Below are 21853 nucleotides of genomic sequence, written 5' to 3' on the forward strand. Positions count from 1 at the left end.
AGGTTGCCAGTTTTATGCTTTTTAGGCGAACGTTGAGTTTCATTATGCACAAATATCGAACCCTACTGACTTTTTCATACTCGCTTACTGAATGTAGAGGGTTTTATTCATTGGTACAGATTAAAACATAGGGATAAGACATCGCGGATGAAAACATGTCGGAGAAAACAACACAAGGGGAAACGTCGTCATACAAGAGATCGTGGGAGAAAACAAAACAAATGAAAAGATTGCAGCTTTAAAATATCGTAGTAGAAAATAGAGTGGTGCAAAAACTTTGCAGTTTTAAAACATCGTTGTACTAAAAATAGAGTGGTGCAAAAACTTTGCAGTTTTAAAACATCGTTGTACTAAAAATAGAGTGGTGCAAAAACTTTGCAGTTTTAAAACATCGTTGTACTAAAAATAAAATGACAAAAAAATAAAGTACTTACAAGTCATCGCAGGAAAAAATTTCTGACTCTAGAATTTTAAGTGAAATTTAGGTAATGCTTTTTGAGCACAAGAAGAAGAAGTAATATTTTTACTTCTGTATTTCGTATTTTTATATTAACTAATAAATGTTTGCTCAAAAAGCAAGAAAGAAACTTATTCATTAAAACTCTGGAAATTAGTAAAACTTAATGCAACGTATAGCCAGTCAATAAAATTTTAAACTTAGGTATCTTCCTCTTTCTAGTGTTTTTTCTACTATATTTTTTCATGAAAAAAATACTTCTTCGTAAAAGAGGTTACTTAAGAAATGAATTTTAATGGTTAGCAAACCTAAGAAAATCCTTGGAACCATGGATTTTGCATTTGTTAACTGAAGGTAATAAACACTTATACTCCGAGTTCAAAGAGAGTGCGATAGTCTCTTAAGACTAAATTTAAAATCTTGTGACGACAGTTCTATTATTAATTGTAGTGGAACTGATATTTTCACTAACTTTTAATATATTTGATGCCCCAAAAAGAGAATTATATGTAACTAAGAAACTCTTAAACTTATAAACGAAGCTGTGAGAATCTACGAACATGACTTGTCATTATATTTGATGCCCCCAAAAGAAGATTAAATATAATTAGGAAACTATTAAAATAATGAAAGAAACTGTGACAGTCTACAAACATGACGTAACATATAGAGTTTTGTTAAAAATATTATTTTGCCGAGTATTATCAATAAGAAAATAATTTTACTTTAATTTTTTGGTACTTGATAGTACCATTAAAACATAATTTTTTTTTCTTAAGAATTAAAAGATATAAGTTTTCCTACGGACTGAAAAAAGGTAACAGTAAAATATTTTCAGAACGTATTGAAGAATGACGTCATTTTGGTAATCTTTAAAAATAAAGCTTTCAGACTTTAAAAATAAATAAATAAATACAAATTATTCTGAAATTATGAACTACATTAATGTTTTATAAAGTCTAGTTTTCGTAGGGAGCATTTTCTAAAGATTTTAAAAAGACTATTAAAAAATTATCTTCTACCCTTGTGAAATAAAACAAAAGTCAGAAGAAAGGTGTATAAAACCCTTTTATTTCATCACAAAATTAGACTTCGGTTTACACAAGCCAAGAACTTCTGGCTTAACAGAAATACGTAACGTTGAACAAATTTAAATGTGATAGATTAGCCTAACGTCTCACAGAATACTTTAAAGCACAGGAAAGGCTCTGGTTTGTAGAGAAACCAGCGAGACAAGCCGAACGGCTAGAAACGCGCAACACCACAAAATCAAATCTCTAATAATCACTGCACAACGTGGCCTGGAATAGGCAGAAACGATTGAACGATAACTTCGGAAACTCTTGCTTAAATAGCACTTTTTTCTACCTTAATTTGAATGAACGCTCGTTATCTTATTTACATTCTGGCATGAAAAGCGTGGGTGAAAAGTGAGTGACAGGAAAAGTACTAAAACTTTTTAAATTAACTTTTAATTAAAAATAAATAGATAAACCTTGGAGTTTTTTCTTTGATATTTGAGATTCGTTACTAATTATGAACCACATAGTGCTTAGCTTTTACAATGTAAAATCACTCCTGGTATTAATGATGCCTGACTTGATATTATGAAAAGAAAGGAACTTCATTTCAAAAATATTTTATGGTTAAAGATACCTGAATTTTTAACATTATTTTATTTGAATAAATTTACGATTAATAGTGATTGTTGTTTATTATTAACCAGATTTATTTTCTTTTCGGCTCTTGAATAAAAATAAATCATTTTCTACAGCTTTCATTTACGTTATCTCTATAAAATTTCTATTTACTCTATTATCTGGCTTCCACTAATATTCCTTGTTCAAGTCTTTGTTGTATATTTTATCAGCCGTCGTGTCCTCTCCTCCAGTTAAGCAGAAGTGCATTTATTCGTAAATAATTAATGCGCGTTTGATTTAAATATTTAAATAAATGATTTGTAACAAGCCACTTTGTCTCGCTGTCAAGAGACCCAAATTTAAGCTGAGTGAGTCGCTTTTATCACTGCGTTAAGACGGAGTGTAAAAAGTATTTGCTATTCAGTGTAATGCTTATTTTAATGCAATAGTTGGTATTTAATGACTTTGCATTAAAAAAATGTCAATTTTTCTGTGGGTTTGGAATTGCTACATTAAAAATTTAAAGTGCTTTTGCAAGACGAGGGGTTTTATTCAACGTGTCTGATTTAAGTTAAAAGAAATTGCTAGCTTGATAATGATGGTTTATAGTCTATGTTTCTGCAACAAGAATATATTTCGACCAACAGTGCTCATTTTGGTAATATAATGTGTTTCATATTGTCAGTGTAATTTTAGATTATAATTTCACAAATGTAAGCATTCGTCTTAATATACTCCATTCAGGAGATATTTATTTGCTTCACCTCCTTTCCTCTATTTTGTGGTTTGAATGAAATAACTTTTAAGATTACTACAGAAATGCTTTTTAATATTTGCTAATATACGAAAACATGCATTTATCGCTCGAAACGGAACATTTACTTGATTTACAAGAAAGTTGCTGGTTATGAAATCTGGGAAACAACAAAAAGCCAGAAGACCTGACATCGTAAAATACCGTGTCAAAGTTCTTCTTACCTATTGATACCATCATAAGGCAGTCATTTGCGTATAAAAATAAGCTTCGAAGAAAGGTTGGAGCATTTTCACTTGCATCTCTCTACTCCAGAGATTTCAAGATAGTGCAAATACAGGATCTAACAGATGAAATTTAAACATAGTACAGTAATGAGTGATACAAGTTTTAATCATCATTTAATACACCATTTTGAAAGGTAGGAGAAGTTTGCATTTTACATGAATCAAGCTTTCCAATCCGAATTATACTGGATTAGTTCCTTCAAACGGAAAAATTTATAAGCAGATGCTTACATAAAATACATATGCATGATGTTGACTCATTAATTTCGTAAAAATTCATCGAAATTATAAATAAACAGGTTAAATCTGCAATCAACAATACCTCATTTCTAACCTTTATCTTTCGGTGTTTGTTTTTTAAGCTAGAAGTGCATAAAACAACTAACTGAATCTGTTAGGAAACACAGAATGCTAAAGGCATAGATAAAATATTGAAGATCTGCAGTTACATTCTTCAGTACAGTTTTGTGAAAGCAAAGGTAAAGGTTGTTTCTTATGTATTTTGTATATGGATTTCAGGTAGGCACATAGAATTGATTAGCTGGCACCTGCAGGTTTTAAGTGACATAATATGTTCTACAAGAAAGTGTCGAACATCATGATATTTAAAATGCGTCTGTTTAGATATACATAGATGCAAAAGGTATTTTCCTAAACTTACAGAGTATTTTCGTGGTGTAACTGGAAGCACGTCCTGCTACCAGTGGCGAGGTCCGGAGTTCTAATCCGAGGGATGCGAACTCCAGACCTTGATCCTTATCAAGGCAGAGAGGCAGAAGGTCAAAGAAAATGAGATAGAAAAAGGGCATATCAGAATTGGCGACATTTGCTTTTATATTCTCTTTAAGTGCAAGAAAAAAAATCAAATGTGGCAGAGGATGTTTACACGTTTTTAGAAGGATTTCGATAACTAATTAAAAGTAAAGCAAATGTTTTGGAATAAAAATTTCTGGCAACAGCTTATTATTTGAAATGATATGTCTGCTACTTTTAACTTTGTTCTTCTTTCAAAATGTCACATATAAACAAGTTGTGGATTGAAGGATACGTTTTTGCGCTTTCCTGAGAGGAATATTTTTATTTCTTAATTCAAAAACGTTGCGAAATGCATGGTGGTAAAATTTCTAGGTGCAAATTAAGTGATGTTTTTAATCGGAAAGGGAAAAACTGTCAATCATTACTTCTAAGCGGAAAGAAGATTCCAAACGAATACGCGATAAAGGTAGTTTCTGTTTCTAAGGTTTTTAAAGTTAAATCATTGGTAAGAAAAGAAAATCTGCCAACGCAGAAATCAGTTGCAGTGTTTCCAAATACATTTGTAGCAACAATGAATAAAATAATAAACCAAGATTTGCAACTTAAAAAAGCTAAAAAACATGATGTTCACCAGCTTTTGACCAGGCATGTGCTCACTGCAGAACAGTTTATAGAACCCTGTATGAAAACTATTAAGCACGAGATATATAGGAATACATTATGAGTCTTGATGAAGCATGGATTTACCTAAATGACTGCAACAAATAAAGGTCTATTTATTATCGAAAGCGAAGAGAAAAAAGCGTACAATCTGGTTCCTACAAGCAAAGAATATTTCAGTAAGGAGTTTATGATTGTCGCAGGATTCTCTTGCAATGGGAAATTAAAAATAAAAATAATGGGAAAATTGTTAAAACCAACTTAACGTGCTATTAAGAGAAAGGTTTGAATCTGATATTTATAGGAGAAATTCCATTTCTTTACCACAATAACTTTCAAAGCGTTAAACTTCATCAAACCAAAGCAATAAATCATACTGAGAAAAGTTTTAGTGCATGCCTTTGATAATAAGAAGACTGATACAGGTATTACAAATATGCATTTTCTGTGTATTCCTACGAAGTCCTTTGACGCTTCACGTATGAACTATTGTGTAGTATTTGTTCTCTTGAAAAGAGCTCTTTCTAAGAGCAAACCTACCACAATCAATTGTGAACGCTGGAAGGAGAAATGGAAATCAATACCCTTAGAAAATTTACTAAAAACGTTTCTATCTCGGAAATCACGATACAGATTTGTAGTCCAGAAAAAGATTTTCACATGGAACATTTAAAAAAGTTGAAATCTTTCTAAAAATGTGTATTTACTGAAGAGAAGATAAGAATTTCCTGTGTTTTCCCTTTTATGCTCCAAAACGGAGAAATTCTGTTTTCTTCGTTGGATACAACTCCAGTCTCTTTCATTTAATTTATAGACACACACAAAAAAAAATCTTTCTATTTGAAGGCGTAAACAAATGGTTCTTTTTTATTTAAAAAGTTAAACTTTCTCAAAGTGTAAAAATGTTTCTCCATTTCCCATTCATTTATTCATTTAATACTAAAGAATGCATGAATAAATTTTTATTTCGCACAAGTATAAAAATCCCATTCAAAGTTAGCTACTTGTTTTATATACACACAGTGTTTAAATATGAAATAAAAGTTATTAAATTTGCTATTCTCTAAGTGCTTTTTCCAACGGAGTTCGTTGGTTGGACACAAAGTTCTAACGGGGCAAATGTATGAAAGGTATAATCTAAAATGAACTCTTAAATTTAACTGCTATAAAAGTCTAAAAGCTGAATTTAAGAGAAAAAAGTTTAAATTAAATTTTGCCTTACAAAAACGGAAATGAAGTTTAATTAAGATACTGTCATTTCAAAGTTTACTACGCAAATTAAAACAACATGTAATTTCAAACTTTGACACTATTTTGTATGAATAGTACTACCAATTAACGTTTAAAAATTAAGTTCAAATTTAAGTTTTCTGTGCCCAAATTGATGAAATAAATAAATGAGTTAATTAAAAAATTTAATTAGAAATTAAAAAATTTACCCGACATTTCCCAGTGCATCCTGTGGAATTTATCTCCTCAATTCATGTACCGCGTGGAAATGTTTTACTTGCAACTTTTACTTTGTGTAAAAAGGTGCTTGAATCGGATACTCCATAATATGTTACCATAAAATTTCTCATCAACTAATCACTGAGTGACAGAACTACTCGGAAACTGAATGCAGTGAGCACTTGATCTACTTGTTCTTCTTTTACATATCAAATGTATGTTTTTTTTCTAAGTGTGAAAAGTATTCAAAACCATAGCTTTTGCCACGTTTTTAAATCTATAAACAAATGGACATTCATAACTCAAGTGCGTTTCTGTATGGGTACATAATTTTTGATGTTTGAGCAGAAAATGTCTTAAGCACGTAAATGCTCCATTAAACGTTTACCATTTTTCGAATAGAATTTACCTTAAAAGAATTCTGTACATATTTTTCAATTCTTTGAGAGAAGAATGGTAGAACTCTTCCCGTCTATAAGCACGCATTCTGGATAGTATGCGAAGGAATGCGTTTTCTTCATCAAAGCATTTTTCACAGTGCCTGTTGCTTTGTACTTGCATGTAATCTGTATTTCTATTCTATGTCTTCTTTTCACGAATTTTGTTTCTTTTATTTCCTTTTTACTTTTATCTTTGCAATAAATCTAAGAGCTTCCCTTGAGATTTACGAATGCTTCCTATTCAGGTTAATTTTATGTGTCTTAGTGCTTTCTGGAATCCTTGAAAAGCAAGTAAATGGAATTCTATAATACATAATATTAAATTATGTATTAAGCTAGAGCTAAACTACTTTAGATTCTTTTGATACTTAAAATAGTTCTTTTTTAAATAGTAACATTTTCTTAATAGATTGCACCTAACATGCCTTTTTGAAATACTTGAAATAATGTATTAAATCAGTTTGTGATTTAATTTAATCTATAAGGAATAAAATGTTAGCACTGAGAGTAGGAGTAATACAAATAGACCACACCATATTGTAATTTAGAAAGTCGAGCAACTTCCTAGGGCATTCTTTCTCAACTTCCTAGGGCAAAAATACCTTTTTTGCTGGCATTTCACATTTTCATATGAAGTTTTTTAGATGAATAAAATCCAGTTTCATGCTGATTTTGTGGAATTTTTATGTTATTCAATAATTTTCTCTGTATATTAGTTTTAAGCAGCTGAAATATGAAGCCCCACGTTTAAGAATAAAAACTGGCACCGTTTGTATCTGCTATACAGCAATATTTTTCTTTCTTAATGTTTCATTACATACTTGAAAAAAAATCTTCTAAGATTACATGTGACTGCAATTACTAACCATTTTATGAAGTATTGATCTAAATGTTCTGAATATTCACTTTCCTTACCCTTTTAACAGCCGTGCGTTAAATTAAGAAATTATGTATGCAAATGAAACGTGTCATATAACCTTGATCTGTGTAGTTTCTACTGCTCCTAGCTTCTATATCGTTTGTTTTGCTTTGGTTTGAATCTCAGAGAAGATAGGGATATTTGTAAAGACGTAGTGTCTGTGTGGCTTGGGGGGTTTCCGAATGGTTTGGTCGGAGACCCTCGGACTCGTTTTCAGGATTGTTCTCCATGAAAATTTGGACATAGCTGCAAAAAAGCCCTACTGCCACCTCTATGGAACTCATGACCCACGCCAGTGCCATATATAATCTTCCCTCTTTACTACGATAAAATTCCCTGACGTGTTCTGATTAGATCAGACACAACAGTATAATGTTGAGGTAAAAAAATCTGAACAAATATTTCTCTAAATGCCTAAAACATTTGATAAATTTTAAGTTCTATGATGAGTCTAAGAAGTTTTAATATAAGTTGGTAAAAGAGAGAAAAATGCTTAAAATGCATAAACGTCATGCTTTTAAAATGATTTGGTGAATGTCAGACTTAGCAACGCCGACTTGTAAAAAAATGTTTGGTTTAATTCTAATTTGTTCTTTTAGGGTTTATGTTTTAATGACTGCTTAAAAATGTAAGTTTTAAAACGCTCTACTAGTTTGCACAAAACTACATTTTTATATGATATCTGCTGTATTAGGTCCATATTTTTAGTTGTCATCGTTTATTTAGAAATCATATAAATGGACTATTATTATGAAATAAAATTTTGTATTTTTATCACTAAACTGAAACTAGATATAAATTTCTTTTGTTTTTTCAAGTCTTCGTCCATGGTGTTTTGGATATTCTCTGTTCCAAATACTGATAGTATCATTTTATGACAGCCCTTCCAGTGAAAAATTCGACACTAAGGTTTAAATCAATGTGGAGTTTTCTAGCTAACTTTGTTACAGCAACAGAATACTCATCTAAAAAATTTCGATTGTTTAAAAACATATGCAAAATGAATGCCGATATTAAGATCTTGTAAGGTTTTAAAAGCCCTTGTATTTCACCACTTCGACCAGGATTTAGCACGTTTGGGGATTTTAAGACAGCATATATCTATTAAGGAAAATGCATGTTCATGAAATTGTAAAAGTGATGTACTTCGGCAGTTGTACAGTTATTCATCTCAAAATCTCCACCAAGTGTTCGTAATTTTATGTTACGCACAGCACAAAACGATTATTACTAACTAAAAATAAACTAAGCTCATGATTTAAAACTAGATCACAGGTAAAAAATACCTTATTTCCATGCAGGAGAAAAAGACTTGTCGAAAAATTAATTTACTCTTATTAGATGTGCAGTGTTACCATCCAAAAATAATATCTAGTGCCCAGTAGATATTTCTAAATAATTAATTAATTAGCATATAAGTTTAATTAGTTTTATGTATACAGATAATTAATTTATAAGGTAATTTCTGCCTCCTTTCCGCATGCCTTATGGTGAGACTGGAAGGCCCGCTATACGCGTATTCGGGAGGTCCGGTATTCAAATCCCGGCGAGGCCACTGCACATTTTCCCTGCATCAGTACAACCTAATGACTAAGCTCAAATTCATTTGTCGCAGCACTATATGACTTCACACTGTTTAGTACAGCTACGATTCACCAGTTCTGTATGCCATGAGATAAGTGAGATAAAACAAACTGAGTGAGATATAAATAACTGGGAAGAGAATTTCCAGTTTATTATGTGCTCAGACAAGTGTAAGTAAAATCTGCCTCAGGCCAAGTGCAATTCAGAAATCAAGCGGATTTGGATTCATTGAGTTATGGAAAACCACTATAGAGCTTCATTTTTAAGAGGAGGGATGCCTTCGTGAAGGACTTTCGAAAGGAAACTGGTTCATATTTCTAACGAAAATAGTTATAACTCAATTTCAACTGCTACAAAAATTCACCGTGAATAATTTTATTCCCACTGCGTAAGCTTATGATTTGTACTTTGACTGCAAATTCTGAGGCCGCTAAGAGTAGAGTGGACCAGACTTTACTGTCTCTTTCCCTACCGCAAAATCTGTTGTATTTTTTTCTGACTTTCGCAACCTGGTTTGGAATTTTGGGTTAATTTTCGATATACGGGAACTTCCCGTATGTCGAAAATTGAACCAGATATATAATTTCGAGATTTTAAGCTTAAGTTTTTAAAAGTTCAAGAGACTTGTACAAATTGAAAATCGAAATATTTAAAATTGTATGTAATTTAAAATAAAATACCAGATTAAAAAAAATTTTTCTGATGTTAACTGATTAAGTGACGGTCACCGATATGCAGATTGTCACGAAAATCTTTGCAAATTTACAAAAATTGAAATAATAAAAACTTTTTCAAAAAGGAAATTTTATTTGCAAACTTGTACAGAAATCTTGTAGTGGAAAGTAGTGAAAGATTCAAATATTGACACGTACCGAATCCATAGCATTATTTGTATAAATTAAAAATGAAAATTAATTCTAGTTCAATGATTTCTTTGTATGGGTATCATATTTTGATTCTTAAATAATAAAACTGCATGTGAATATTATTAATGTGTTTTAATGTGCATTTGGAAACGTACGTATTATTCGTGTGGAAAAGACTATCAGATATAATAAAACTATCCACTGAAGAAATATTACTCACTAGTGGATCACAAAGCAATATCGCTAAAACAAAAGTGAACCTCGAATTATTATAAAATAAAATTTTCAATATCATAAATTATTAATTAATTTATCATATCATAAATATGTCATTCAATATCATAAATTATTAATTAATTTTTTACCGTCTCTCAAAGAGAGCGAAGAGAAAAAATAGTATAAGTTTAAAAGTCCTAAATTTAAAATTAAGTATCTTAATTAGCTTTTGTCCTTTATAGAGTCAAACGTTTTCTGTTTTATTTTTTAAATAAGTATAAACTTTTACTAAATATAAGTACATGGACTGGGAGATCACATACAAAGTTAAACTTCGCAATTTTTACAATTTTTTAAATTAAAAAATACGAAAAATTGAAAACTGGCGTCAGTTAAAGTATTTTTGTAACTGGAAGTATATGTCTGCGAGCTTTGGTTGGCAAAATAAAAGCCAGGTAATTAATTATGATATAGTGTATGATGTGATTCTGAGTGGAGCTAAAACTACTTATTTTCTATAAAGTAATGTGCTACATTTTGTAAATATTTATGCTTGTAAATAAAATACGTTAATTTTCTAGAAAAACGTTTCCTTAAATGCAAATTAGCAATAAAAATTCACGAAACATTCAAATTTTCAGGTAGTCTTGAAACGTGGCTTTAGATGATAAGCTTTCCTAGTGTCTTATACACTGCTGATTTGCTGCTTAATTGTCACAGATGAATTAGGAATTCCAGTATATTGATTGGAGAGATCTATTATAGTGTTTGCATACGGCTATCTATAAAAGCGTTAATAACTTAACGATAGAGCGTTTATCAAAGTCGTTACACAGAGAAAGCTTTGAAATTACACGCACATTAGAAGTGATCATTTCTTTATTGTAAAAATCTAATATCCCAGTTCAAAAGGTTTTAGGCACTGAGATATAATACAATTGATTTCAGATCCATAAGCAGAATATTATTGATATTTTAAAACTGCAAAACTGTTACTGAATATGTGCTGGTGTATTTAATTATGGCAAAGCACACTAGGGCTATCTGCCTAAGGGGAGGGATGCCTTCGTGGAGGACTTTCTAAGGGAAACTGGCTCGTATACACGTTACACATGGGGAAAACCACGAAAACACCCATGCAGCCAGCCCGTTCGCGGGATTCGAACCTCGGACCGAACTACCAGTGTTCAGCGACGTTACCGCTCGGCCGCTGGTGGGCCTGTTACTGAATAGAAACGCGTTTAATGAGGTAATACCTGGAACGTACGATACGTCACGTTTTTTGGAACGACTTTTGCCAATCTGAAAAGTTTATTTTCCAAACTATATTTTTTGAATTTTTATTTAAAAAACACTGTGAAAACATATTACTTTTAAAAGAGCCGCTTTTATTTTGATTCTTTTTTAGCAAGCACAGAGGGATTAATAAATATTTAGTCTTTGAAACACTGCCTTCATGCAGAGGATTACATTTACGCCATTAATGCAAATAAGATATTTCTAGAGCCCTTAATTATTCATCTAAGCTGAGCTATTGAATTCATTTATAATGTTTTTATCTGCGCGGGTACCATTACAATACAAAACCATGGAATGTAAGTTTTAGAGTGTAGAGTCATTAGGTTATTTTGAAGCAGGATATGTGAAAAATATGCAAAGCCCTCGCTGGAATTCGAACCTAGACCTGACGAATACACATCGAGTGTGTTACCGTAACACCTCGAAGGTATACAGGAAGAAGGGAGAAAATACCTTGTAAGAATAAATTAACAGAAAAAGGAATTACGTTCTTTTGACACTTGAAAAACATCATGATATCCATATATAGATATATATTTCTGTTGTGCGTTACTTCAGAAAAATATAAACTTCAATTGATTAAAGGACTGTTAAAGCTACACTGAATAATGACGAACTACATATGTAAACTGTGTAATTATATCTCATTACTTGCGCGTATTCATTTGTAAGTGTAAACAACGCAATACTTCTTTTATTTGACTTACATATATAAACATTACTAGAGCATCGCTTTCAGTACCATTAACATTATTGGAACATGAGTATTACAGTTGCAACAATTACAACAGTCATCAAATCAAGCAGTACATGGTAGTGGAATTACGTTTACTGGTTTAATTTTGATTAAGGAAGAAGTCTAGTGAATTAAAAAGTAGCGCATTTACATCACACGACTTTTTAGGAACTGGAGAGACATTCAGCGGGAATTTTAATTGTATCATCTCAGATTTATTGCACCCATTAATACTTCCATTTTAAAAAGTATTAGGTCTGCAATATGCGTTAACAACACTTAGAAGTCTGTTTCATGAATATTCAATAAGAAGTAAGTAATTTCCAGAGCTTCTTGGCTTTAGACTAAGAGGCATTAGCGAAGGGTTATCAAAGCATACGAACCCATTTTCTCAAGTACATCTAGAACTAAATCAACCTACGAGTACATCTGTACAGCGACTACGGTAGTGTGAGTATCTCAGTTTACTCATTTTTTATGCATGAAATAATAATTTTGTAGACGTAATTAACACTGAGTAGTTAATGAATTATTTAAACAAAGTTATTCAGTTGAAGCATTAGACCGCTAGTGTAAAATGATTCGTTAAGTAATTACTATTGACTAAATACTGAATGTTACGGATTAAATAAAGTATATAAGCTGGAATTTATAATTTATACTTTTAGTATATCTATACTACTTCTGCTTTTTTTCTATACTGTTTCAACTTATCCTAAATATATGCAACTTAATGAAACTAAGTTTTAAACAAGAATAGCTATTTCTTGTTCTCAGACTTTGCAACTGTCTTTGAAATTTCTAATTCCTTCTGTCTTCGCAACTAAAAGATTATTTTTTATTATGTACTTAGTTGTTATTATTTTTTAGTTAAAGAAATACATTTGTTAATTATTTTATAAATGGAAATTACCTACCTCTTGAAATATACTATTATTTGTACATTTTTAAACTTCAGGTAACTGTACTTATCATTGTTAGCTAAATATCGTTTTCTCTGGATTTAGCTAAGTCATAGTATTTAACATAAGCTCAAACGTATAGCTATTGCATCTTTCATTTCTATTAACACGTATTTTTGAGTCATATAATATACAAATCAATGGGTTGCAATGATGGTAGCCTCTACTAATTACGTTATCCTGAAACTGAAGTCAACATCATAGATAAAAACATACAAACAGCATTTGTATCATTTTACTCACTAACCTAAAAATAGGCCAGAGCATCAAATTACTAGAAAAAAGAGTTAATCTAACATACGAGCTGCGCTCGTAAGAAGTAAACTTGGAATTGGCGTCGAAATGTTCAGCTCCACTTCATTTATTGGGTTTTATTCCATTCTTCCTTTTACGTAAATATTTGTTAGTGAAGTAGCAGTTGCAGTGAAGAAGATGAACGCAAGTCAAGCGTTTTATTACAAAGTATGTTGTCTTGAATGCAAAAGTTAACAATAGATGAAAACTGCTGTAAGTAAAAATAAAATATTTCTTTCTTATGTGGCTCTCTTTCCATTTGTTGATTAACAACAGGACGCGTTTGGTATCTTCCTACTTTTTACAGACTTAATCTTGTAAATATATCATTAAAATTAAATATTTAAGCACATTTTATTTTAGGAGAATGTGTATATTAAGGATGCATATTATTTACATTAATGTATTAATTTCATTTTTTAATCCTTTATAAGTGGAAATGAGTCTTTGTTCTTGAAAGCCTCATTTAGGGTATTTCTATACATTTTTGAGCTGTAAAATTCTATAATATATTTAATTTATTAAGTTGACTCGGTACCCCAAAATCAATGAAATTACCGATTTTTCAATTTTTTGTTGGAAAAGTACCTTAATACCCTTACTACACTGAAGAGAAATTTGAAATGATTTGACGGTAATAAATGCTATAAAAAGGTTTTAAAAAATTTTGACACCCCTTTAAATCACACACCCCCAGAGTTCATTTTTTTTTACTTCTTAATTTTTTCAGTAACTTACTAAAAATCAGCGTAAATGAAAAGGAGTCTAATTAAATATGACTCGAACTATAAAAAAACTCTCTTTATGTGTATAAACTGATTTATTTGAATACCAATTGAAGTTGGAAAAAAATTTCCCCTGTAAACTGGCAAGTTTATATATTTATATTGACCTCAGCAAATACTTTTATGTGTATTCAGTCAGTTTTGCTACGCTTATTAAAAATTGAAATTATCTGTGATTAGACACGAATAGAAAGAGGTATTGTAATGAAAGTGACTATTTCAATAATATCTATGGTTTCTGACTATAGCATTATTGAAACAGTGCAGGAACAAACATTAAACTCTTTAATTAATTAAAATGCACATAAATTAATTATAAATGTAATTTATATACGAGAACAAAAGCTAAAATTAGAGAAGAAGTCACATAAGCTGCTGAGTGGCTTTAAATAAAATTATTTATGGCTGTTAAAATTTCAAATTTTGATTTTTAAAAAAAATTTAAAAAAAGACAAATTAATATTATTAATATTGATTATAAGCGTTTTAGAAAATATATTATAAATAATTCATGCATTAAAATTGTTTTGAGCGTGTTTTAAAAAACAAAAACAGGTAAAGAAAAATTCTACTTGCATTTTATGATTGTTTTGCAATATTTCTAGCCAGAAAAAGTTTTAAACTTGTAATTTATGTTCATATTAATCAATTGAGCGGTACTAAGTTTTATTTTACATGTATATGTATTGAAATTCAGTAATAAAATTTTTAAGAAATTTGAATTGATTTAATGACCATTCATACAGTTTACATACTTTAAACTGCATTTTCTCAGTTTGCAATTTTTCAATTTATCCTTTTACTTAAAGTCCTAAAACTTGTACAGATATGGACCAAACTATTTAATAATTTTACTGCTTATTTAAAATTATATACTTAATAGAATCAAGGATGGATTTTGAAAAATAGTGAAAAGAAAAATTATTGGAAAAAATGTGATTGAAATCATATTTTTTTTAAAGTTTTTATATAAAAATACGCTTTTTATTTTTTTCTCAGAAACTAATTCATTAATTGCAAAATTGATCTGTAAAGTTATAAATAAAACCATTATAAATACAATAAAATATTTGAAGAAAAAATATTGAAAATTGTGGAAGAAAAAAATTTTTAATTGTTGAATTTTTAAAAAAAAATTAAAATTAAACAAAAATTAGTAAAAAATATTTTTTTTTCAGCTTAAAATCATTTTGTCTCATAAAAAAACTTGATATTATTCATAAAAAGTAGATGAAAGTTCTTAAATTAAAAAAAATCATTCAAAAGATACCGAGTTCCCTTAATTTATATATTTAATGATATTAATTTATATCAAAGAATGTTTGAGTTATTGCATAAATCACTTCTCAAATGTTTCTAAACGGTTTTTTCCCCGGATATGTACAAAAACCTTTCGACTCACGAATTCTGTGCACAATTTTATGCGTATATTCTACATTATTTAGCTTTACAAAAGCGGTATAAATCATTTCAATACCTAGAGTGTTACATGAAAGTTTTCTTTATTTTTACTTTAAATTCTTTTTTTCTGCAGCCTCACTTGAAACATTTAAGTGAGTAGGAAAGAGGTGAAAGACGTCTTTGAATTTTTCTTTCATTTAGCATGGTAAGCAAAATAAATTTAAATTTAACTGTTCATCTATATGAAATATCTAAATTTGAAATGTTCAAATTCTTCTATTCTTCTTGCCGAAATTTCTCCTGGAAACGGGACAAAATGAAAAAAATGTATTATAACTCATCTTAGTCAGAAGCCGGCAGGAACTGTATTTCAAATATTTGAACTTTCGTTTCGCAGTATGCATCGATAAAGTCAAAATTTACTAAATATAAAACCGACTTATATGAAAATCTAATATGAAGCTCTTTGCGCAAAGTAAAGTCAGCTACAAAACGTACTGGTAATGAGAGGTGGAATTCTTATAGCTCACACACTAGTTGCTAAATCATGGTAATTTGCAGCACAATAATGAATCGTATAACTAGCAGAAGATTGCGCTATAAACGTGTTTAAGTGCTCTTTCAAAATAACAAAATTTCCTTATAATTGGTAACTGCAATGAAATTATATTGTTCAGGAAATTGCAAAAATTAATTCGAGTTCAAAAATGTATACATGCAAATTTAAAGTCGATTATCCTTTTCAAAAACTTAATTTTGAGTAATTTTGTCTAGTATGTTTTTCGGAATGCACCTAAATACGACTTTATGAAAATTAAAAAAAAAATTAGACTTTCATTTCATGATAAAAATACTTTTTCCTGATTCAACCAGGATTCAGAATATCTTCTCCGGCCTTTCGTCACATTTTAACAATTACTAAGAAAAAGAGTCATTTTTCGTCATAACTAATGACAGATCGTTTAAATAAATGAAATCTGAAGAGTAAAGGTCCTGAAGGATCCCATCTATGAAGAAAGTTAACAAGTAATTGTTACATGAAAAAATAAAATAAGCGAAAGAAAAAAGAAGCTCCTTACAGTTTTTTTCAAGAATTTCGAATAATGTTTGTTCTGTTCGAAATAAAAACTGACGTGAGTATAATATCCTCACCTCGGAGACTGATGTACATTTAACATCTGTTTTTAATCATCTCAAATTTTAGATTTTAATGATCAGTTTATGCATGTAAAATTGCATAAATTTGTGGCTGCTGATTAGTACACAGATGTCCGTTTAGACATTTCTGACATCTGTAACGTAAATAGACGTAATAATATGTAATATTACGTAAAATAGTAACGTAAATAGAATTTTCACGTCTTCCTCTTAAAATATGCAATTTCAATAGCGTTATTTCAAATCTATCGATTATTCAAGCGAAATGCAATTTTAATTAATATCTTCAAAAATAAAGATTCAAGATACAAAATTTATCTTGTGTTAATCTTTTTTTCTATGAAAGTAATGAGATTGTTTTTTTATCAAGATATACAAATAAACGGAATGTCCAAAACGTAATCATCAATTCAAGGAACAGCTGATAATTTGTCTTTCTCCTTTTCATTTTTGTCTGAGCTTCTGCATTTTTAGCTAAATTCACCATAGTAAATTAATCGCTATATCAATCGAAGGCTGACAAAAAAAAATTAACATCAAATGCCTGAAAGCAGATTTCGGCTTGTGTTAAGAAAAAGAAATAAATACAAGGAATGTGGTAAATACACTTTCCCTAAATATGTCCAAAAAAGAAGTATGCTAACTTTAAGCATAAAAATTTAAGTATTTTTAATGTTTCTAATTTAGGTTCCGATTTAATAAAATAAAAAATAAGTTCCGGTTAAAAATAGGATGTAAATCTATGTTTTCTACCTTTTTTATTTTAATCTTGCAAAGCAATACGCTTGCACCAAATAAACTAAATAAATTCTTATGAGAGGAAACATTGCACTAAAAATCTTATTTTAACTGAATTGAACATTTTAAAGAAATCTACAATTTGGATAAAATTCATACTTCATGTTAAGAATATTATGCTACTTAAATATTCTGGAAAATATTTTATCTTTTGAAACTAGCGGCTTTATCCAGCTTAAAATGTTTTAATTGTTGTTTAAAGATAGTTAAGTTCTTATCTTTTCAAGATAGTTAGGTAATAACGGAAAAGCAGTGAGCTGCTATTTCCCGAAGAGAGTTTCATTTCAAGTATTTGTCGAAAGGAAATTGACTTGTATGGTGTTAAACTAGAGAAAACTCCGTTATAAACTATAAGAACTGAGTGCTTTTACCTACTTGGCTTCTGAAAGGCCTGTTAAACTCTTAGGCAGAAACGTTTAGAAATATAAAGCAAATTTTTTCCCGTCGTGAAATTATTTTCAGAAACCGTATTCTCATGTATGTATTTTTCCTTGATACATGAAAGGGAAACAGTCTATTACATGAAACGTCAAGTTGTGTGTGTTTCAGTCTTACGAATTACGTAACGTGTAAGACCTCTGCACCAAAGTACAAAAACAAATTTAAAAAATGGTTCTACTATGAAAATAAATTTTTCTGAACAATTAAGCCTTTATCACGTGGTATACAACATTCAATAAATTTTTCTGTTATTGTTGTCTTTGCCATGATAGAAGCTAAAACTGTTGGGAATTTGTATCGTGTGTCATGACAACAACTTCATTTGCAATATAAGTTTGAATTTTGTGTGCGTTACTGTAGCAACACAGAGTGACGACAGCTCGTTAAAAAGAAGCACTAATGTAGCTAGCGTTACTCATTCTCAGATAAGTAAACAACATCAACTGAGTATTTTACTGAAATAGAACACTATTTGGTCACTCACCCCTAAAACTAAATAATTTAAAATAAGTTATTGAAACATTATGATAAAATTTTGTTACTCAATTTTATTTTTATTACTTAAAATCAGAATTTTTTTGTACGTAGAATACAGTTTTTATTAATAAAGACTCGCTATTTTTCTTCGTTTGAAAGGTGACAGAAGTTAGAGAGTGTTCTTAAATTTTATTATATAAAATATCTTTATTAAATTTTTGACTTCTTCTTAATTAGTTTTTATTATAGATGTTTGCATTTGATTATACCAGGGATTGGATAAAGTTTACAGTGTCCAGATGATTCTTTGCCAACTCAATGCCCAGAACGTTCGCCAACTGAGAGCTTCTGAATGATAATTGATAGTTCCATGAGCTACTCTTTATCATTGGGTACTTTTCAACGCTTTTGCAAGGAAGATGAACTGAACAATTAAACCTTTATCACGTGGTATACAACATTCCTGGACTACACTCAATGTGTGTGTCATCCATATTTAAATATAGTATCACTCAGATGGTGGCCTTACTTCTTAGTTATCTCCCTATAAGACCGGCCATTGCGGTATCTAATGATCCGGAATAAAATGTATTTCCTATTGTTCCGTGCGTCATATTTTGTCTTACTTCAAGGGCTCCTTAACAGTGTGTTGTTTTTTCTTTGTGTTTTGAAGTGTATATAATTTCTTAGAAGCCTTTTTTTTATTTCCAATGGCAGGTACTAGCCGTTATACGCGTTGGCCACTGTTAACGCCAGAAGCGGTGATCACTTTATTATGCAGGCGCCTAATAGGTGGGTGACTGTTGCTTCCTATGAAGGGACAGACAATTTAAATCCATGCCTTCTCCAGAATTCGACTCGGCCCCTTCGGTACCATAGTCAGAGTTACAAACCATTTTCCTGTCTGGGTGGCGAATTTTTTAGAAGTTGCAGAGCTTGTTTCCAACTAGCAATCACAATCACAAACAAGTAGAAAAAACGATCAGTATTCATTTACTCTTATATTTACATAAAGCTTAAAAAGTCACTCCATAAATGAAGGTTTTCATAAACAAAAATAAGCACAACTTGTAGCTTTATCATAATGCGAAACTACATCGCGATCGTATCTATATTTGTTGTCTAGATGTGTTATAAAATGTTTATACTAATTAAATCATACCCGAGTTTTACAAAATATTGTTTAAATTGGTATAGAAATTACTTAACTTGTTGTTTCATGTTTTTAGAACAGAAACCAAGCAGCAGTTAATATCTGTAGATTCGTCCATAGTGCTCAAATTGGAAAAATTTTCTTTTTGAATGAATGAAGTTTTGAAATGAAGTTCTGTGGTCATATTAAGGAGTAGCTGACACTGTTGATCCTTCTGCAATAGATACTTATTAATTTTATAAATAATACCTTTCCATTTGCATGTTCCCGTGGTATATGCAGTAGCATGTATAGCTAAGAATTAGAACATTCGAAGTTCTTATCCCGGCGAGAGCATAGCTGAATTTTCGCAGTTCTTTTTTCGAAGCTTTTAACTTTTGTACAATTCTAGCTCATTAAAGCAATTAAGAATTCCCCAAAATGAATTGTTTTAGGATTTAATTGAATTTAAAGGTATGTTTGCCACCTGCCTTTCCAAAAGTAGTCATCTTTGAGATAAATTCTTAACGTTAGCTGTCGGTGTTTTGATTCACAGTAAGTTAACAAATGTTTTATTTCCTTAAATGTTGACATTATTATGCCCAAGAGCAAACTTCAGTATCTTACCTCAACAGCAAAATACTGCAATTCTCCCATTCTCCCATTTTTCTTTTTGTAATGTTCTTTTTTATTGATATAATAAAATAATCAACAAAATTGCAAATGGCCTATTTAAGTAGACTAACGATTCAGTTTTAAAAGGTACAAAATGTTAGAAACCGTAAACTGTATTAAGAATGATTGGTACATTATCTGAGAGGAATAGAAATCAGTGAAGTAAAGCGTTACTAAAAAGTATGGGAAAACTTTTATCTTTAAAAAAAGGGGTGGCTATCACGGAAAAAGTAGCGAAATTTTCACGGCTTATTATTTACAATATTAGTGTTTCGCGACAATCTTTGTGACCGAGGATTTACTTGAATATTTCAAGGGAAATAAAACTACCAGAATAAAGCAGTAACTAAAATAGCTAGATTCTAACTAAATAAGCATTGTATTATACTTTTTAAATCGAAATTTAGGTTTTATCAGGTAACACTATACATCTGAAAAATTATTGTTTAGACACAAACGTATTTTAAGATTTGGCACACGATTGATTTATTGAAAAATCAAGGTATGACTTATTCACAATCATGCTGTTATATTTCGTCTCACAGAATACACGTTTGTTTCTTGTAGCACAATATAAGATACTGAAAACTCTCATAGAAAATATATATACTTTTTTATTTCTAATCGCACGTTACAAGGCAACTGAACATCAGATAAAATACAGAACAAAGAGAAGAAAATTGAAACGGAACGAAGTACTCAGCAAAAGATGAAGGTTCTTGGATTTGGCTTAATAGCGACAGTCAGAGTCTTACAATGTAATAACTACCATTAGATGAGTTCTAGATTTCCATTTAAAAGACGGACAAGGACGTTTTGGTGTTTTGTACTCGCATACATGTACATAGACAGAAAGTTTCTTCACTAAGCATTCACATTTTTAAATTTAGAAAAAGATCACTTAGCATTGAAGCAGTTTTTTGATACTGACAGACTTTAAAACACTTTAAAAATGGTACTTTCTCGTATTCGGTACTAGTGTTATTTGTGAATACGTTAGATAAATATTGGCAGTTGGGTCAGGTTTTAAACCCTGCGAAAGTGTTAGCTGCATGGATGTTCCTTCTATGTGTAATGCGAATAGAAGCCATTTTTCTTTAGAAAATGCTTCATGAAGGCATCCTTTCTCTTAAGCAGATAGCTTTAATATGCTTTGCCTATATATATCGATTAAGCGAATAAGCAAACTCTCAAAGTCAAGCAAAAATTGGGGTATAATTCAAAGTTCGAAGCTCTCGTTTTGATTTTAAAACAAGATTACTTTGCGAATCATTTTTCGCTTGAGTTCCAATGGAAAGCAAAATTTATTTAAACATCAAAAATGATAGTAGCTGTAGCGGAAATTAAAAAACAAATTGTAGAAAAAATGTGTAATTTGCCGAATTATTTGACGTTTGTGCAAAATTCTTGTATTCGCGAAATCTCAGATATTCACTTAGCAACCCTGGGACTACTGCAGACTCCAGATTAACCGCAGCTATGCCGCGAACATCTTTCACGGTTAAGACTAAATCACGATTGATTTGACAGCAGTTAAAAGAATATAAAAGGAAGAGGAATTGGAAACAACTAATTTTATAATTAAGAAAAGAATACTAATAATAATTTATCTGTTTTAAGCCGCTTCGTTTCGAGAATAAATTAGTTGGTTATGTTAAGTTAACGTT

This window comes from Stegodyphus dumicola, chromosome X1, assembly GCF_044657685.1.
Source record: "Stegodyphus dumicola isolate Sdum_Otavi_A_Nest chromosome X1, ASM4465768v1".
NCBI classification, from domain to species: domain Eukaryota; kingdom Metazoa; phylum Arthropoda; class Arachnida; order Araneae; family Eresidae; genus Stegodyphus; species Stegodyphus dumicola.